The sequence below is a fragment of the Periplaneta americana genome, chromosome 6 (assembly GCF_040183065.1).
Source record: "Periplaneta americana isolate PAMFEO1 chromosome 6, P.americana_PAMFEO1_priV1, whole genome shotgun sequence".
Taxonomy (NCBI): Eukaryota; Metazoa; Arthropoda; class Insecta; order Blattodea; family Blattidae; genus Periplaneta; species Periplaneta americana.
The window spans coordinates 37,261,736-37,278,533 of NC_091122.1; the positions used below are offsets into that span (position 1 = coordinate 37,261,736).

The following is a 16,798-nucleotide window of genomic DNA, read 5'->3' on the forward strand; positions in this document are numbered from 1 at the left end:
AAGGTATCCCCGTAACATGCCATGAAGGCACTTGGGGGGCATGGAGGTAGAGCCCCGTGGATAACAGAATATAAATGCTAATTTGAATATTATTTATATCGCTAAAGAAAGATTAAAAAATAAAATGAAAACTTGACGAAGGCCCTAACTCACAATCTTCGAATCATTAAGCGAGCACTCTACCGCTGCTCTACGAGACGCATGTACAGAATAATTTCATAGTTCCGGAATTGCTTCTACAAGCACATGGATCCTGTAACATCGCCGTGACCCGAAGTGGACTTAGAAAATATTCGCTGTTCACGAGTACGGTCACTTCTTTTTTTGACAACTGTACCTTTCCTCCTGAATCACCCTGTGTGTAAGACCAGAAGACACATATACTCTGTTGGGATCGTTATGTCTGGCTGCACCAAACAACTGAACAACTATGCTTCTTCGCTATTATAAGATAACTAATTGCTAGAGTCAATTACATATATTATGCTCTGTTTTTTTTTGGAGTAGACAGACATAACGAGCCCAACAGAATAGACGACCTTTCTAGTCTTAGCTAATTGCCCAGATGATGGAACATGCATGTGGTTCCGAAACATTGGAAATGGTATGTTCCAGGACACGGTGGAATAACCTAAAGTCTATTTCTAATCTGTACTTATTTTATCTGGTATATGGTCATATATTATGCAAATGAATTACAGAATCTTGCATCACAACAAGAAACTATCAGCACCATCTCCTATACTTTCTATCGAAGGTACCAAATACCCCAGAGTGCAAGCAGACGTGTGGAGTACCGTTAGGCTGACTAGTCCGATAGTTCACTCGATGACATTACAGAGGTCGCAGTTCAACTCTACTCACAACTTGTAATGGTTAATAGGATTCTCCCTGTTTCAATTCAATACTTGACATTTGAGGGGCTCACAACCAGAGTGGACCAAGTCCACCAATGATCAGTTTGTGGATTAATACAATCTCGGATGAAGAAAACTTAGATTTATTCATTGCCATAACAAACCAAGTCCATAACTCATTTGTTACTCCACAGAAGACAGCATTTCCTATGGAAGGTGAAGGTTGCTAAGCGTGAGCCAGGAATTTTAAGACTCAATATCTCAGAACTATTCCAGATGGACTTGGTCCACTCTGGTTGTGAACCCCTCATTTATGTCTCCACTAGGTATGAAAAAACACAAACGACTTTCAATTGCGTGCACCTAAGTAATAATAGTCGTTGTGAAGACAAATATACTCACACTATCATATCCTATAATCACATGGATAAGCTGTATCATATTACTATTATTATTATTATTATTAGCTGAGAGATGCAGAAGGATTTTGGCGCACAGAAAATGATTTAATTTCCGTAATGATAATATTAAAACTTGTTAAATTGATAACTTTTGAACTGAACTGTGTTAACTAATAGACATTTTCTTAGAACGTCTGATAATGGTGAAAAACCAGCCGAAACTAATCACAAAGATTGAAGAGTTCGCCGGAAAAACGATGAATGTCACAGTTTTGTTAAGGTTGATGTCATTATCTAATTCAATGGATCACTACGAAATTTAATGTTGTTCTTATGAAAAATGGTAAAAAGGAGAATTATCACCACGAATACAATCATACTTTCCTTTATTTTCTATAGAAACAGCACTACATCTTGCAGTTATAGACACAATTAGATCATTATCTAATCCTTAACAGAAATGTGACATTCATCGTTTTTCCTGCGAACTCTTCAATATTACATTATTAGGCTAAGTTTCTATTAGTTAACACAGTGAACTTCAAAATTATCAATTTAATAAATTTTAACATTATCATTAGTGACATACCTCTGTGGAGTAGCTATGTCTGACCGTGAAACGAGTGGATTCGGGTTCAAATCTTGGATGAGGTTTTTTCCGAGGTTTTCCATCAATCAATTGATCCTTGGGCTCATTTCACCATCATCACATTCGTTTCTTTCCCATATGTCGGACTTGCTCTAATGTAAAGTCGGGTGCGGACTGCCACCGAACTTGAGCCCAGTGGTATGTGGTCATTAGCTGCTGGTGGTAGTGCTATGTACTGCGGGCTCTCTCCTGAGTTAGTGGAACCGGGATTGAGGGACCCCGGTGATGCCTACGTGGGAAGGTAAAAGAGATTTTGCGGACTGTAGGGAGCTCGGGGCCTTAGAACATGCACATCATTCCATTTCGCGTAATAAAATGGGCCCACCCAAGAGGCCTACGTGCGAGGGCAGTCCTTATCCCGTGCCCTTCCCCGTAAGGGGAACTAATAGATAAATATACAAGTGTTAAACGTTTTTGAATCAGTAATGAATATTTAACTTCCTTTTGTCTTCTATATGAAAATAAATTACAGAGATATAAGTTACTTACTTACTTACTTACTGTCTTTTAAGAACATGGAGGTTCATTGCCGCCCTCACATAAGCCCGCCATCGGTCCCTATCCTGAGCAAGATTAATCCATTCTCTATCATCATATCCCACCTCCCTCAAATCCATTTTAATATTATCTTCCCATCTACGTCTCGGCCCCCCCTAACGTCTTTTTCCCTCCGGCCTCCCAACTAACACTCTATATGCATTTCTGGATTCACCTATACGTGCTACATACCCTGCCCATCTCAAACGTCTGGATTTAATGTTCCTAATTATGTCAGGTGAAAAATACAGTTCTGTGTTGTTTAACTTTCTCCATTCTCCTGTAACTTCATCCCTCTTAGCCCCAAATATTTTCCTAAGCACCTTATTCTCAAACACCCTTAACTTATGTTCCTCTCTCAAAGTGAGACTCCAAATTTCACAGCCATAAAGAACAACCGGTAATATAACTGTTTTATCAATTCTAACTTTCAGATTTTTTGACAGCAGATTGGATGGTAAAAGCTTCTCAACCGAATAATAACAGGCATTTCCCATATTTATTCTGTGTTTAATTTCCTCCCGAGTATCATTTATATTTGTTACTGTTGCTCCAAGATATTTGAACTTCTCCACCTCTTCAAAAGATAAATTTCCAATTTTTATATTTCCATTTCGTACAATATTCTGGTCACGAGACATAATCATATACTTTGTCTTTTCGGGATTTACTTCCAAACCTATCTCTTTACTTGCTTCCAGTAAAATTCCCGTGTTTTCCCTAATCGTTTGTGGATTTTCTCCTAACATATTCACGTCATCCGCATAGACAAGCAGCTGATGTAACCCGTTCAATTCCAAACCCTGTCTGTTGTCCTGGATTTTCCTAATGGCATACTCTAGAGCAAAGTTAAAAAGTAAAGGTGATAGTGCATCTCCTTGCTCTAGCCCACAGTGAATTGGAAACGCATCTGAGAGAAACTGACCTATACGGACTCTGCTGTATGTTTCACTGAGACACATTTTAATTAATCGAATTAGTTTCTTGGGAATACCAAATTCAATAAGAATATCATATAAAACTTCTCTCTTAACAGAGATATATCATTGGTAAAACGAGTAAAACGTACGAAGATGATGATATATATATATATATATATATATTTTTTTTTTTTTGTCAAGAAGGTATAGCTTGAACGTGAGGAATAAATTACCAAGTTATGTAGGACTGACCGTCACGTTAACGAGGGCAGGAGAGAAACACTGTGTGCCCTTAACATAGAGCTCGTCTGAATAACTAATGATCGAATGTGAAAACTATTCTCTTTCCGATTCTTTCACCTTAAAAACAGACACAAAATATCCCCTCCCACCTCTTTCATCACTTCCTGAGGTGAAAATACTCCTGGAGCCGTCAGACCAGGTAGAGAGAGACAGAAACTCACCGGCCGTGGCTCTCAGCTGATGTGCTCTACCAAGTCAGTGCTCCGAGTGTGCCGCTAACAACCTGCGCGTGCTCTGCTCGGTGTCATCGAACGTGAGTCAGGACTCCGCGCTCCATGGAATTATGAATCCTTGTCACTGACAGAAGGTGAGTCCAGGACACATGATTTTACAAAATTATATTATAGTTCCAGATGGTAGAAATCTTGTGTTTGCGTATTTATTCTCTAACATTTTGAACCAGGATTCAAGCTAGAAAATAAATAATTATAGCAAAAATCCTCAAATGAAAAATTATATTTGTGCAAATTACGAAAAGCTTGTGCAATATTATAAATAATTGTGCAGAAAAATAAAATTGATAAAGTATGCAGAAACTAGTTCGATTAATTAAAATGTGTCTCAGTGAAACGTACAGCAGAGTCCGTATAGGTCAGTTTCTGTCAGATGCGTTTCCAATTCACTGTGGGCTAAAGCAAGGAGATGCACTATCACCTATCACGGAAATCAAACCACGGACCGCTTGAATGGAAAGCACGCATGCTAATCGTTGATCTATAAGCGGCGGACACAGGAATCAAACCACGGACCGCTTGAATGGAAAGCACGCATGCTAATCGTTGATCTACAGCGGCGGACAGGTTTAAGTTAGTTTTTCACTAATTTTTTTCAAAGTTATGAATCTCGTATATGCTCGTAGGTTTGTGCCACATAGAGTATACATTATAGTGACGTATTAATACGAATTGTAAATCGATGTATTTTCACAGTCTACTATATACAGTCACGAAGCTTGAGTTTTGAGAGTGTTAGAAACAATAGACTGTGACGGTACTATTTTGCATTGCCTGTAATGAGGCGATATTAGGATCGCTAATGTTTGCATATTTACTACGTAATGAGCTTCGCGACTGTATATACTAGACTGTGATATTTTGTTGAATTATATAACAGACTATTAAAAAGGGTCTTCATGTATTAATTCTACTTAAGGGGTTAGGTACAACTTACAACACTAACATTTTGGAAATATTCAACATTTTTTTCCTCCATTACTGTATTTTGTACAGTAATGGAAATTAGTAAGTGTAAAAAACTGTCCTTCTGCTGTATCAAAAAAGTATTGTTAATCTTACAAAAAATTATTTACAATTTTTTTTTTTCAAAATTCAATTCACTGTACAGTGATGAAGTGTTTCCCACATTGTTAAAAAACTATCCAACATTCTGTGATTCAATTTTTTGTGTATTTATGCGTGTCATATCTACAATATGATGCAAGATAACTTCTCTACCTTTGATAGCTTGTCTGATAAAAAATAAATTCCTGTTAAAAAGTGGTCAAATATTAGTATTTTCTTCTAACACAAAATAAAAAAATACATAATTTATCAAGGAATGTATTTAAAAGAGCATGATATTGTAAATATGAGTTTCAGCAATAAAATAAAAGAGAGAGAACATGAAAACTTTAACAAGTTTATGAGTTATGAGGGAAACGTTTCATCACTGCACAGTGAAATGTCACCAATCGGAATTTTGAAAAAAAAATATATATATATATATATTTCATATAGCAGAAGGACAGCGTTTTACACATACCAATTTTCATTATTGTACAAGATACAGTAATGGAGGAAAAAAATGTTGATTATTTCCAAAAACTTCACTGCTGTAAGCTGTACCTGACCCCTTAAAATGGGAAATCAGTCTGTGCGAGCGAAATACCCTCTTCCTTTTGTACTAAATTGAAGTATGATAGCAGAGATTTAGCTCATGATCTATTCCTGGCTGTTTATGCATTTTTAATTCATTTACATCCTCGTTAAGGTAATTTGCAATCTTCTGACTGTATTTATTTCAACTGTGCTGCGGAATTCAGTTCTTCATCATATTAGAATTTTGTAGACCAGGTTAGGACAGAAATGGGTTCAATCTGTGGCTTTGATAGTGTGGTTAATCGATCCAGTTGGGGGGTCACGTCTCGAAGAGTCTGCCTCTGGGGAAAGTTATACAATACATTAGCTCCTTCGAAAATATTTCAGGTTAAGTATCAGGAGCAACAGCAACAAAAATAACTGAATTCAAGAGCAAAGAGAGAGAGAGAGAGAGTAGGACAGAATTCGAAACTGTATTTGTAATTAAGAATCTTAAAGTGTAGCCTATTGCATTGGGAAAATGCACTTTATCAACATCGATGGAATTTGGATGGATTAAGTAATTTCGAAAATCTATTTATAACAATACTATATGAATCCGTCGGGCTAGCTCTGTGGTAGCGCGTCTGCCTCCAGACTAGCCGGCCCGGGTTTGATTCCCGGCGGGATCAGAGATTTTCGTGTAAAATTTCTTTCTCGGGACTAGGAGAGATAGCGATGCACTATGTCTTTTTTTAGTGGGTTATTTAACGACGCTGTATCAACTACGAGGTTATTTAGCGTCGATGAGATTGGTGATAGCGAGATGAGGCCGAGGATTCGTCATAGATTACCTGGCATTCACCTTATGGTTGGGGAAAACCTCGGAAAAAAACCCAACCAGGTAAACAGCCCAAGCGGGGATTGAACCCGCGCCCGAGCGCAACTTCAGACCGGCAGACAAGCGCCTTAACTGACTGAGCCACGCCGGTGGCTCACTTTGTCTTTCTTCTGTTGCAAGCATATGTTAAATTAAATTCAGTCTCTCTGGATATTGATAACATTAAATAAGCCGTTAAGTGCAGAAGTGGTGTAAGTAAAAAATGGGTAATGAGGGTTAAAGTAAACTTTCTGTAAAATACAGCGCAAAGTAGCAATTAATATTCAATTTATTTAAACTATTAGTAGTCAGTGGATAGCACAAAGGACATATTAATTGCTGCTTTGCGCTGTATTTTTACAGAATTTTTACTTTAAACCTCATTACCCAATTCTGACTTAAACCACTTCTGCTCTGAACGGCTCAAATCACGACAAATATCTGTCAATACAAAACTCTGCTTCGTAAAAGCAGAAAAAGACAATCAGCTGGCAAATGAAGGTCAAAATACGGGAGATATTGCATACCGTACTGCATATCTTCCAGGAGACAGCACTACTTCGGGCAGTCAGCTGACAAGTGAAGGTTAAGTAGAGGAGGTATTTCATACATTCCAGGAGATATCTACAGTAGAACCCCGATTATCCGTCACCCTATTAACCGATTGGCGGATTATCCGACTGTCTATTTCTCGCTCTTCTTTTTCTTCAGAAATAAATAACTTATATGAAGTACTGTTTTGTGCAAGTAGGTTCTACATGTTTTTGCTAGAGAGTGTTATTATAAGCTTTTATCGTTACACAGCATTGTCTACTGTTCGAATTGCCGTTCTATAATATAACTTGTATATAAAATGTCTTCCACGGATGTTAACAGGAAACGTGTTGTTCTAAGTATCGAAAAAGATGGAAATAATTGAATGATTTGAGAAAGAGAAACTGTGGCTCATCTCGCATCAGAATACGAGATTGGAGTTACAACTGCGCGATTTAATAAAAAAAAAACAAGGACAAAGTGTAAAAAAGTATGTAAATCTACAACATGAGGGCTCATTTATTTCTATCTTTCCTGAGACAGTCATTACAAAGGGCTTTCTTGCTTCTTAAAAACCCGTCGTTGACAACCAGACTTAAATTAGTGAACTTCTGATCCACTACCTAGCGAGTTAAATACAAGACCATGGAGGAAATAACGAAATCTTTTATTGTACGGGTTATCCGATATTTTCGATCAACTGTTCAGTCCATCCCCTTCATTACCACGGATAATAGAGGTTCTACTGTATTTTGCGAAAAACTGCCTCGCTATGTTTGTGACTCAAGCGCTACAGCGATGGTTAGTCGTGATATACAACTTCCTGCGAGTACAGATTTTACTGCAGTGAATGCGCATTACCACACGTCACCCACGCCCACATGATGCCAATAAATGCACTCACTCATTCACATCATCCGATAAATTCTCGGTCTGCTCAACCGAACAAGTGAACAACGTGAAAAGCTATTGGGACGCTCTATCCAAATTCCAGCACTCGCAGCGCCAAATTAAACGTGAGCAAGTATGCAATAATGTATGCAACATGGTGAAGATTACGGTTTACTTCCTGTTTTCAATACTTAAAAAATTTAACAATGTATTAATGCTCCAATAAATATCTTGTGCGAGATCGTGCGTATTTGCTTGCTTTCGGCATAAAACCAATCCGCGGAAAGTATAAAATTCCACATTCAGTATTCCCACCCTAACACACATAACAATTTCCCTCTTCTTACCGCTTAAGTGACATATTGATTTTACTGCTTTAGGCTTTTAACATATTATTTTTAGAGACGTTCAATATAGTAATAATTATAAATTGGAAACTTACCATTGCAATTTCACCTAAATTGCACTGTTAATTATTGTTTTTAAATATTTGAAAAAATTAAGTAAACTCTAAGTCATTACATAACCTTACCGTTTGTTTTAAGTTCGCATTTATAGACTGGGGGAAAAAAAGACAGACGTATATCACGGCCTGCTGGAGTATAGTAAACACAGAAAACATTTTAAAGCAACAATGTTGAAGATAGATATTTTTGTTTTGCAAATTTGCCGTCATTGAACAGAAAGCAAGATGGAGATTTCATTGCAACTAATTAGAAATTCCTCTTTCAGGTATCCTTTGAATAAAACCCAGCCAAAAATTGTATTCCACATAAAGCAAAATTAGAAATACATAAGCATGTTGAAGTTAAAGGCATTTGAAAGGATAAATTACCTATAAAACGAATAGGCTTTAAGTTAATTTTAAACTAATATCCTTCAAAGCTATAAATAAAGATTAAATTTCTTTAAGCCTTCGGATTTTACTTTTTTTTTATTGTGTATAATCTTTAGTTTTTTATTTAAGTCCTATAAACGATCTTCGCACAAAATAATGTACGATACACGAGCGGTATGTTTTATTTAAATTCTCGGAAATTAAAAAAGCTTTTTCGCTTTTTCAAACTTTCCTCGAACATGAAAACTTCAACCGCTCTTGTAACGCATATTACTATTGTTACTTTATTTGCTTCTCAGGGAAATGCGTTAGGTAATATTTAACTTATGATTAGAGCCCGGATGTTAGGCAAAATGCATTTTTTAAACTGAGTGTAAGTATGAAAGACCTATTAGAGGTAAACACATTTCCACACATTTTGGGACCATAGGCCCAATTTTTATTTTGTCTTTTTTGCCTATTTTAACTCCCGTTGCCTATTTTAAGGTTAAATGCCTTTTTTTTTAGCATTTTTACGTCGTTATTGTACATTTTCTATATTTTTAATGCATTTAAAATAAACCGCACATAAGTTATATATAAAAAAGAACGGTTGTACAAATTAAAAATATATATTCACCTCACACAAATATTTGCTGAGAATCTTATTCTCCAGCAATACATATGTTTCCAAGAAGTCGTAAACTTTTCTCCCCTATCTATTCCATCTTTTATGTCACTTAACAAAGATGTTTGAACAGTATAACCCTCAGTTCTCAGGTTTCTTCCGGGTTTACTAGCGAAAGACAGGGGATAGGGAAGTATTAAAAGTAAGTCTCCAGGTCCCATTACTGTTGTCCCTTGCACGCACAAGTCACGCGTACTTTGGAGTCTCTAAACCCCTTCTCATTTTTTTTAATTTTATTGGGTTATTTTACGACGCTGTATCAACATCTAGGTTATTTAGCGTCTGAATGAAATGAAGGTGATAATGCTGGTGAAATGAGTCCGGGGTCCAGCACCGAAAGCTACCCAGCATTTGCTCGTATTGGGTTGAGGGAAAACCCCGGAAAAACCTCAACCAGGTAACTTGCCCCGACCGATCCCCTTCTCATACCCCTCTTTTTGAGACAATACACAGTCGGTTTTTCCCGATTTCTAAAAGAAAGTAAGATAGTCCTTCTGAAATAAGTTGTTTTAAGTTTGCTCCAGTCACTTCAGTAGAATTATAAAGATCTTTTTCCACCATGAAAAACGTTCTCTCTGACAGGCGACTCACTATGACAGTTGACAACTTAAAAAAGCATCTTGGTGTGACATGTTAGCTAAGGAAAGTGAGTACCGTATGGGATAGTTTATTAAGTATTTGTTTATTTTTTGTATGTCTCCATGAATAATAAATGCCTATTTCACTGCCTATTTTTTTACTATTTTAGTGCCTATATGCCTGCCTATTTTAACCAAAATAAATGCCTAAACATCCGGGCTCTAATAATAATAGTCCGTGGCGCTAAGCCCTTTAAGGGCTCAGACCGAACAGTCGGCTGCTGGGCTCACGCCCTCTTCGGCGTGTGGACACCATTACGCGAACAACGCTCTTTCAAACAATGCTCAAATTTAAACTGCGTGTTCCTAGGACACTAATCGTTTATGCTCAGAATTGCATCAATACTTAAATATTTGAGTAATTTATCATGTAAACTCTGCCCGGTTACCAATTAATGTAGAAATAGTATACAGGTATGATTCAAAAGGTAAGGTCAACCGATGAACAAATGATTCAGAGTTATATTTAGAGCACCAAAAAATTCATTTATTTGTAACCGTTTCAGAGTTACAACAGGTCAAACAGTTAATTCACATCTCATGTTTCTTGCAATAAATACTAATTTACCGTCAGTTGTTTTGATCTAGGTTTGTTTACAAAGCATGATTTCCACCATTGACGGAATGACAATGGAACACACGCTTGAAATGTGATTGGCCAGCACGGTCTCCTGACTTAACGTCTCTGGACTTCTTTGTATGGGGTTTTATTAAAGAAAAGATGTTCGCTACGGGAGATTACAGACAGAGGTCATCTGCTCTAGCGAATTACTGCAGCTGCAACAGATATCAGACTGCGGAACGGGCTGTTACATCTTGTGCACAGCGCAGTAAGAGACGGCGCCCAGGCATGTTTGCGTGCAAACGTGCAGCTGCTCCAATAGAGTACTGTAAATTAGTAATTATTGTAAGTAAGTCACCTTAGTTGTGAGTAAATGTTTGACCTGTTGTAACTCTGAAACGGTTCCAAATAAATAAAACTGACAAAGGATTTTCCTGACCACGTTTTGTTTTAAAACAAATCCCATTACGATTTTAAAACTCATGGATTATAAATGAATCTTCTAGATTCAAAACCCTCTAAAGACCATTTTGTTCAGAATTGAGTTATACCCATACATTTTATTTTTATTTATTTATTTATTTATTTATTTATTTATTTATTTATTTATTTATTTATTTATTTATTTATTCGGGTAGAGTTAGGGCCATGAGGCCTTCTCTTCCACACTACCAGAAGTGAAATACATAACGAAACAATGACAAAAATAGTAAAGTCGTACTTAAGTATAAAAATCATTTTCATGCTCATTAACAAGATTACATGGGCTATAATGAAATATTAACTTAACATGATACATAATTAAGTTATTTACAATTCATATCCTAATTGTACTTTATGATAGGCCTAAAAGACAATTTATATACACACAGAATAACCTATAAAAATCGGCTAACACTCACAAATCAATATCATGTAAAAGTATGTAATTCTTAATTTAAATTGATTATCCGTTCGGCAATCCCTGACATGACGAGGTAAGGAGTTGGGATTATATTGCTTGATAAGAATGAATTCTAATGATTTATATAGTTTGAATTAAAAAAACCAGTAAATTTAAAGCAAATAGTTTGTTAAAAGTCACTGTTAGGTTGTAAATTCCTTCTATTTGGAACTAGTTACTGTCAAAAATCCTTTAATTTATGAAAGTGGATATAGGGGATTTTGATTCTACAGGATTCAAATATAATCCACATTTCGTTTAAGTAATGATTTATTTTGAGTGCGATTCTTTGAATTGGCTTTAGTCTTTATTTAAGGAAACAAAATAACGAATTGCGCAACCTACCCGAGAAACAGAAATGGGTTTTGAGCACGAGGCGTACCGAATATGTGGGTGGGTGGTGTTTAATCAATAGGTTATGCGGTTAGGATCAGATAAAAACAATGCGCCAGCATGGACCCTCATCTCCGACATTCACTGCAATAGGCCGAACTGCACTGAAATTAACCTCGCTCAACATTTTCGCCTCCATTCATTTCTCTACAGACCACATATCTATAAAATAAATACTCCAAAAACCCTATCCACATTTACAAAATATTCAGAGACAATCGAATTTAATTACCATCAATTAGTTTTTGACTAGGAATATGTCGTTTTAACGTTCGTGTTACTATTCGAATAAAATAATTACTTAGAATTAGATTCATATCGATCTCCTACCATGGTTCAAGCAGTTGAGTAATTGATTACAAATTCGGAGGACTCAGATTCAATTCCGGACAAGAGTGTGACGATCTGTCTGCTTTTGGAATGGATGTTTTGCGATTATTTATGCCACAACAGGCTACATGACCGAGGAATCAAAATGATGTTCAAGGACTATCTAATGTTCATTCTTAATCTTCAGTCGTCCTCGATGGACTATTGTTTAGATGAATTTAAAGTCGATAAAATCATAAGTATGGCGCTCTTCGAGAGGGAGATGGAAGTTGTGGGTCTCGTATCGTAAATTTACGGCTCGTAGAAGAACATTGTTCATGATAAATGACTGTAAGAAAAATTCGTGGGCGACATTTGATTTTGACACGGAAAAATCTCTACAGTTTAACTACTACTACTGCTACTGCTACTACCTGAAAACCACCGGCGTGGCTGAGTCGGTTAAGGTACTTGTCTGAAGTAACTATTTTCGAATTTAAGGCTTCCAAGGACCATCGGCCGGTCTGAAGTTGCGCTCGGGCGCGGGATCGATCCCCGCTTGGGCTGATTACCTGGTTTGGTTTTTCCTAGGTTTTCCCCAACCGTAAGGTGAATGCCAGGTAATCTATGACGAATCCTCGGGCTCATCTCGCCAAATACCATCTCGCTATCACTAATCTCATCGACGCTAAATTACCTCGTAGTTGATACAGCGTCGTTAAATAACCAACTAAAAAAACTACTACCTGAATAATTTCTGAAGTTGAAAGCGTTGTTATTTATTTATTTGTCTGTAACAGGGCAAAGCCCCAATATAAACAGTAAAAAATTATAATTATTTATACCATAAAAATTAAAGAAAATGTGAAAGAAGATACAGATACCAAAACAAATGAAAAATGAAAATGAAAAACTGTGGAAATATGAAAAAAAAAAAGATAAATATACATGTGTAAGATGAAAATTTAAACAGTAACAGATAGTAATATTATTTTAAATCGACTGTTTTCAATTTTTCAATAAGAAATAGTTTGTATTTAATATAAGAAATGATATCTATATCCATATTTTACATAATTAATTGAATTTAGAACATATTCTTAACAGTGGTGAATATTTGTGTGATGTGGCGTTTGGTATTTTACAGTGTAATAATCGGCGATTTCTTAAATTTGATGTTCGAGCGTTAAACTGAATTTGTGACAATATTTCGCTATTATCGAGTGGACCGTTCAATATTTTATACAATAAAAGTTGCTCAGCAAGTAATCTGAGACTGGCAAGAGGCATTAAATTAAATTCAGTAAGTAGACTGTTGTACGATTTTTTTTATGGAAGGTCGAATAATGATATTTTTTAAAATAAAGTTATCTTGAAAATCGTTTTTGAATTTTTTTTCTATTTGATTAGGGCCTAATATGTGATTTACAAGTGGGAGACAAAAATACGGAGGCATATTCCAATTTAACGCGTACAGGATAATTGAAAGCATATTTCTTATATTAAATATATAATTATGAAAATACAAATTATGATTAATAGTTACACCGAGATCTTGTGCACAATATATTCGGTCTAATTATATAATTAGCTCTAGAATAAGGTATAGTCCTTGTATAAGTCATACAACAACATTTTTTTGAGATTGAAATTTTATCTGGTATATGGGTATAACATCAGCTGATAAACATTGTCATAAATCTTTCAGAAATTTTGGATCAGAAATATGTTCTATTAATTAAACATTATTATTATTATTATTATTATTAATATTACTACTACTACTACTACTACTACTACTACTACTACTACTACTACTACTACTACTCTCGGTATGTATCGGCTACGTCAGGCAAATAAAGTGGAATATGTCTATTTAACCCATTATCAATGGTGAGAACATAGGTGGCTTCCCTGTCCCTTACTTTGCATAATATGGTCTTACACCTCTGATATTTATTTATAATTGGTTATTTAACGACCTTGTATGAATATCGTGGTTATCTGGTGGAATTGATGATGCAGAGGTGTATTTTGACGAGATTAAGTCCGAGAATTCTCCATGGAATTGCCTGATATTCTCACTAGTTTGAGAAAACCTCTTAAAAATCCTACAAGATCGCCAGCCCAAGCGGGATTCGAACCTACACCGCGCAGCCTCGGAGAACGAGTCCAACGCCGATGGTCCTTGGAAGCCTTAAATTCGAAAATAAGTTACTTACTAGAGTTTCATTATTATCCTGGTTAAACTGTCGTAACCTAGTAGCGACGTAAGTTAAAATTAAAAAGTATAGAAATTAAATTGAAACTTAAAATGACAAATGAGCACCGCAAGGTGTGATTAAAATTTGTGCTTCTTAAAATAGAAATTTCTTTCCACGATTCATTTCTATTTTGTGTCATGGAGTTCCAAACCGAGGATGAACTGCAACGTACTTCTCATCGACACTGAATAGCTCGCGGTCTGCGACATGTGATGTTGCTGGTCACGCCTCTTTGTGATACTCCGCTGGCATGCCGCAGAAGGAACAGAATCAATTGAATGACCAGTCATACATGGAATCCAGAACATTTCCTGACTCTGTTTGTGGTGAGAGTACCTGTGCACAATTTCAACCATAAATTGTGGTTAATCATCCGCTTCAGAACAAAAATTCACATCACTTCACTTCCTCTTCGTAATGAATCACCTTTTTCATTTTCACTTGTTCGTAGAGAAAGATATTTTAATATTTCAAAAGCTGTATTTCAACATTATCGGTAGACTATCTCTATTGCGATGAAAGTACAGCAGAGTGTGTTTGTGCATCGCTTTATAAACAATATTAAAACCAAGAAATATCTACTCAGAGAACATTAATAAGATTGAGATTTCACAGAGTAAAGAAAACTAGAGGAATGTTATTTACTTAAAACAGAGACTAATTTAATTGCTGAGTAATGTGTTACAATTAGAACTAAATCCATTTGAAACTTGTAATCTTCTTGATCTCGTCAGAAGCAGTGTCCAAGCTCTCTTTCCACACTTGGTCTCCGTTCTTTTCCTCCGATTGTGCTGTAGATCTTGGAACACCTGGCATATCAAAAGAAATCGAGGTCGACCCAATGCTCTCCTTGCATCTGGATTTCTAAGGAGAGCTTGATGTAACAAGTCGTTATTTTTAGTATATGGCTAAACAATTTCAATCTGAGAGCTGCTTTGTCATCTCGGTTGGGAGAACGCTGGCTTACGACGATCGCGGATTCAAGTTCAAATTTCCCCGATGTCACAGTTGTGTTCATGATGGGCAAAGCCTAGCTTCCTAAGCTTTTTCTCGGAATTCTTCAGTTTTCCCCTGGTCATTCTACAAACAATTTCCACAACTCCCATTTCATTAACATCTCCGACTCGAAAAATAGAGCCCGGCCCCAGAACAATTTTTCCCTCGAAATTATACACTGTGTGTGTTATGCAGTGCAGCATCATCCGTGTAATCGGCGCTTTTACAATTTTGAGCCTACCTTGATATTGAGGGAAAGATTGGATCGGTGTCGGCTAGAGTTCCCGGATAGCTCAGTTGGTAGAGCGTTGGTACGTTTAACCAAAAGATCCCGGATTCGATGCCCGACCCCGGAACAATTTTTCCCTCGAAATTATTCAAATCAACTTTACAGGGAGTTATACCTGAAAGCTTGATTTGCATAATACACGTCACTGTACGTTACAGAAAACCACAATTTAAGTCACACAGAGTTAATGTGCACTCAATGTTGGTTGCTTGACGGTTGTCAACCCACTTTGAGGTATGTGGATATAGAGGGAAGTCCACGCCTGTGGAGTAACGGTTAGCATGCCTAGCCGCGAAACCAGGTGGCCCGGGTTCGATTCCCGGTCGGGGCAAGTTACCTGGTTGAGGTTTTTCCGGGGTTTTCCCTCAACCCAATATGAGCAAATGCTGGGTAACTTTCGGTGTTGGACCCCGGACTCATTTCACCGGCATTATCACCTTCATCTCATTCAGACGCTAAATAACCTGAGCTGTTGATAAAGCGTCGTAAAATAACCTACTAAAAAAAAACTATAGAGGGAAAGATTGGATCGGTGTCGGGTAGAGTTCCCGGGTAGCTCAGTTGGTAGAGCGTTGGTACGTTTAACCAAAAGGTCCCGGGTTCGATGCCCGACCCCGGAACAATTTTTCACTCGAAATTATTCAAATCAACTTTACAGGGAGTTACACGTCACTGTACGTTACAGAAAACCACTCAATGTTGGTTGCTTGACGGTTGTCAGCCGACTTTGAGGTATGTGGATATAGAGGGAAAGATTGGATCGGTGTCGGGTAGAGTTCCCGGGTAGCTCAGTTGGTAGAGCGTTGGTACGTTTAACCAAAAGGTCCCGGATTCGATGCCCGACCCCGGAACAATTTTTCCCTCGAAATTATTCAAATCAACTTTACAGGGAGTTATACCTGAAAGCTTGATTTGCATAATACACATCACTGTACGTTACAGAAAACCACAATTTAAGTCACACAGAGTTAGTGTGCACTCAATGTTGGTTGCTCGACAATTGTCAGCCCACTTTAAGGTATGTGGATATAGAGGGAAAGATTGGATCGGTGTCGGGTAGAGTTCCCGGGTAGCTCAGTTGGCAGAGCGTTGGTACGTTTAACCAAAAGGTCCCGGGTTCAATGCCCGGCC

The 16,798-nt window shown here is 37.0% G+C and overlaps 1 protein-coding gene across 1 annotated transcript in view; it reads left to right on the forward strand.

Annotated features, from left to right (window-relative positions):
* The first annotated feature begins 3,823 nt into the window (after positions 1-3,823).
* The window catches only part of LOC138701218 (uncharacterized), a 115,207-nt gene continuing 102,232 nt past the window's right edge, over positions 3,824-16,798 (forward strand). The window contains exon 1 of the mRNA XM_069827889.1: positions 3,824-3,974. The gene's annotated coding sequence lies outside the window, so the exon portion shown is untranslated. The remainder of the gene's footprint in view (positions 3,975-16,798) is intronic.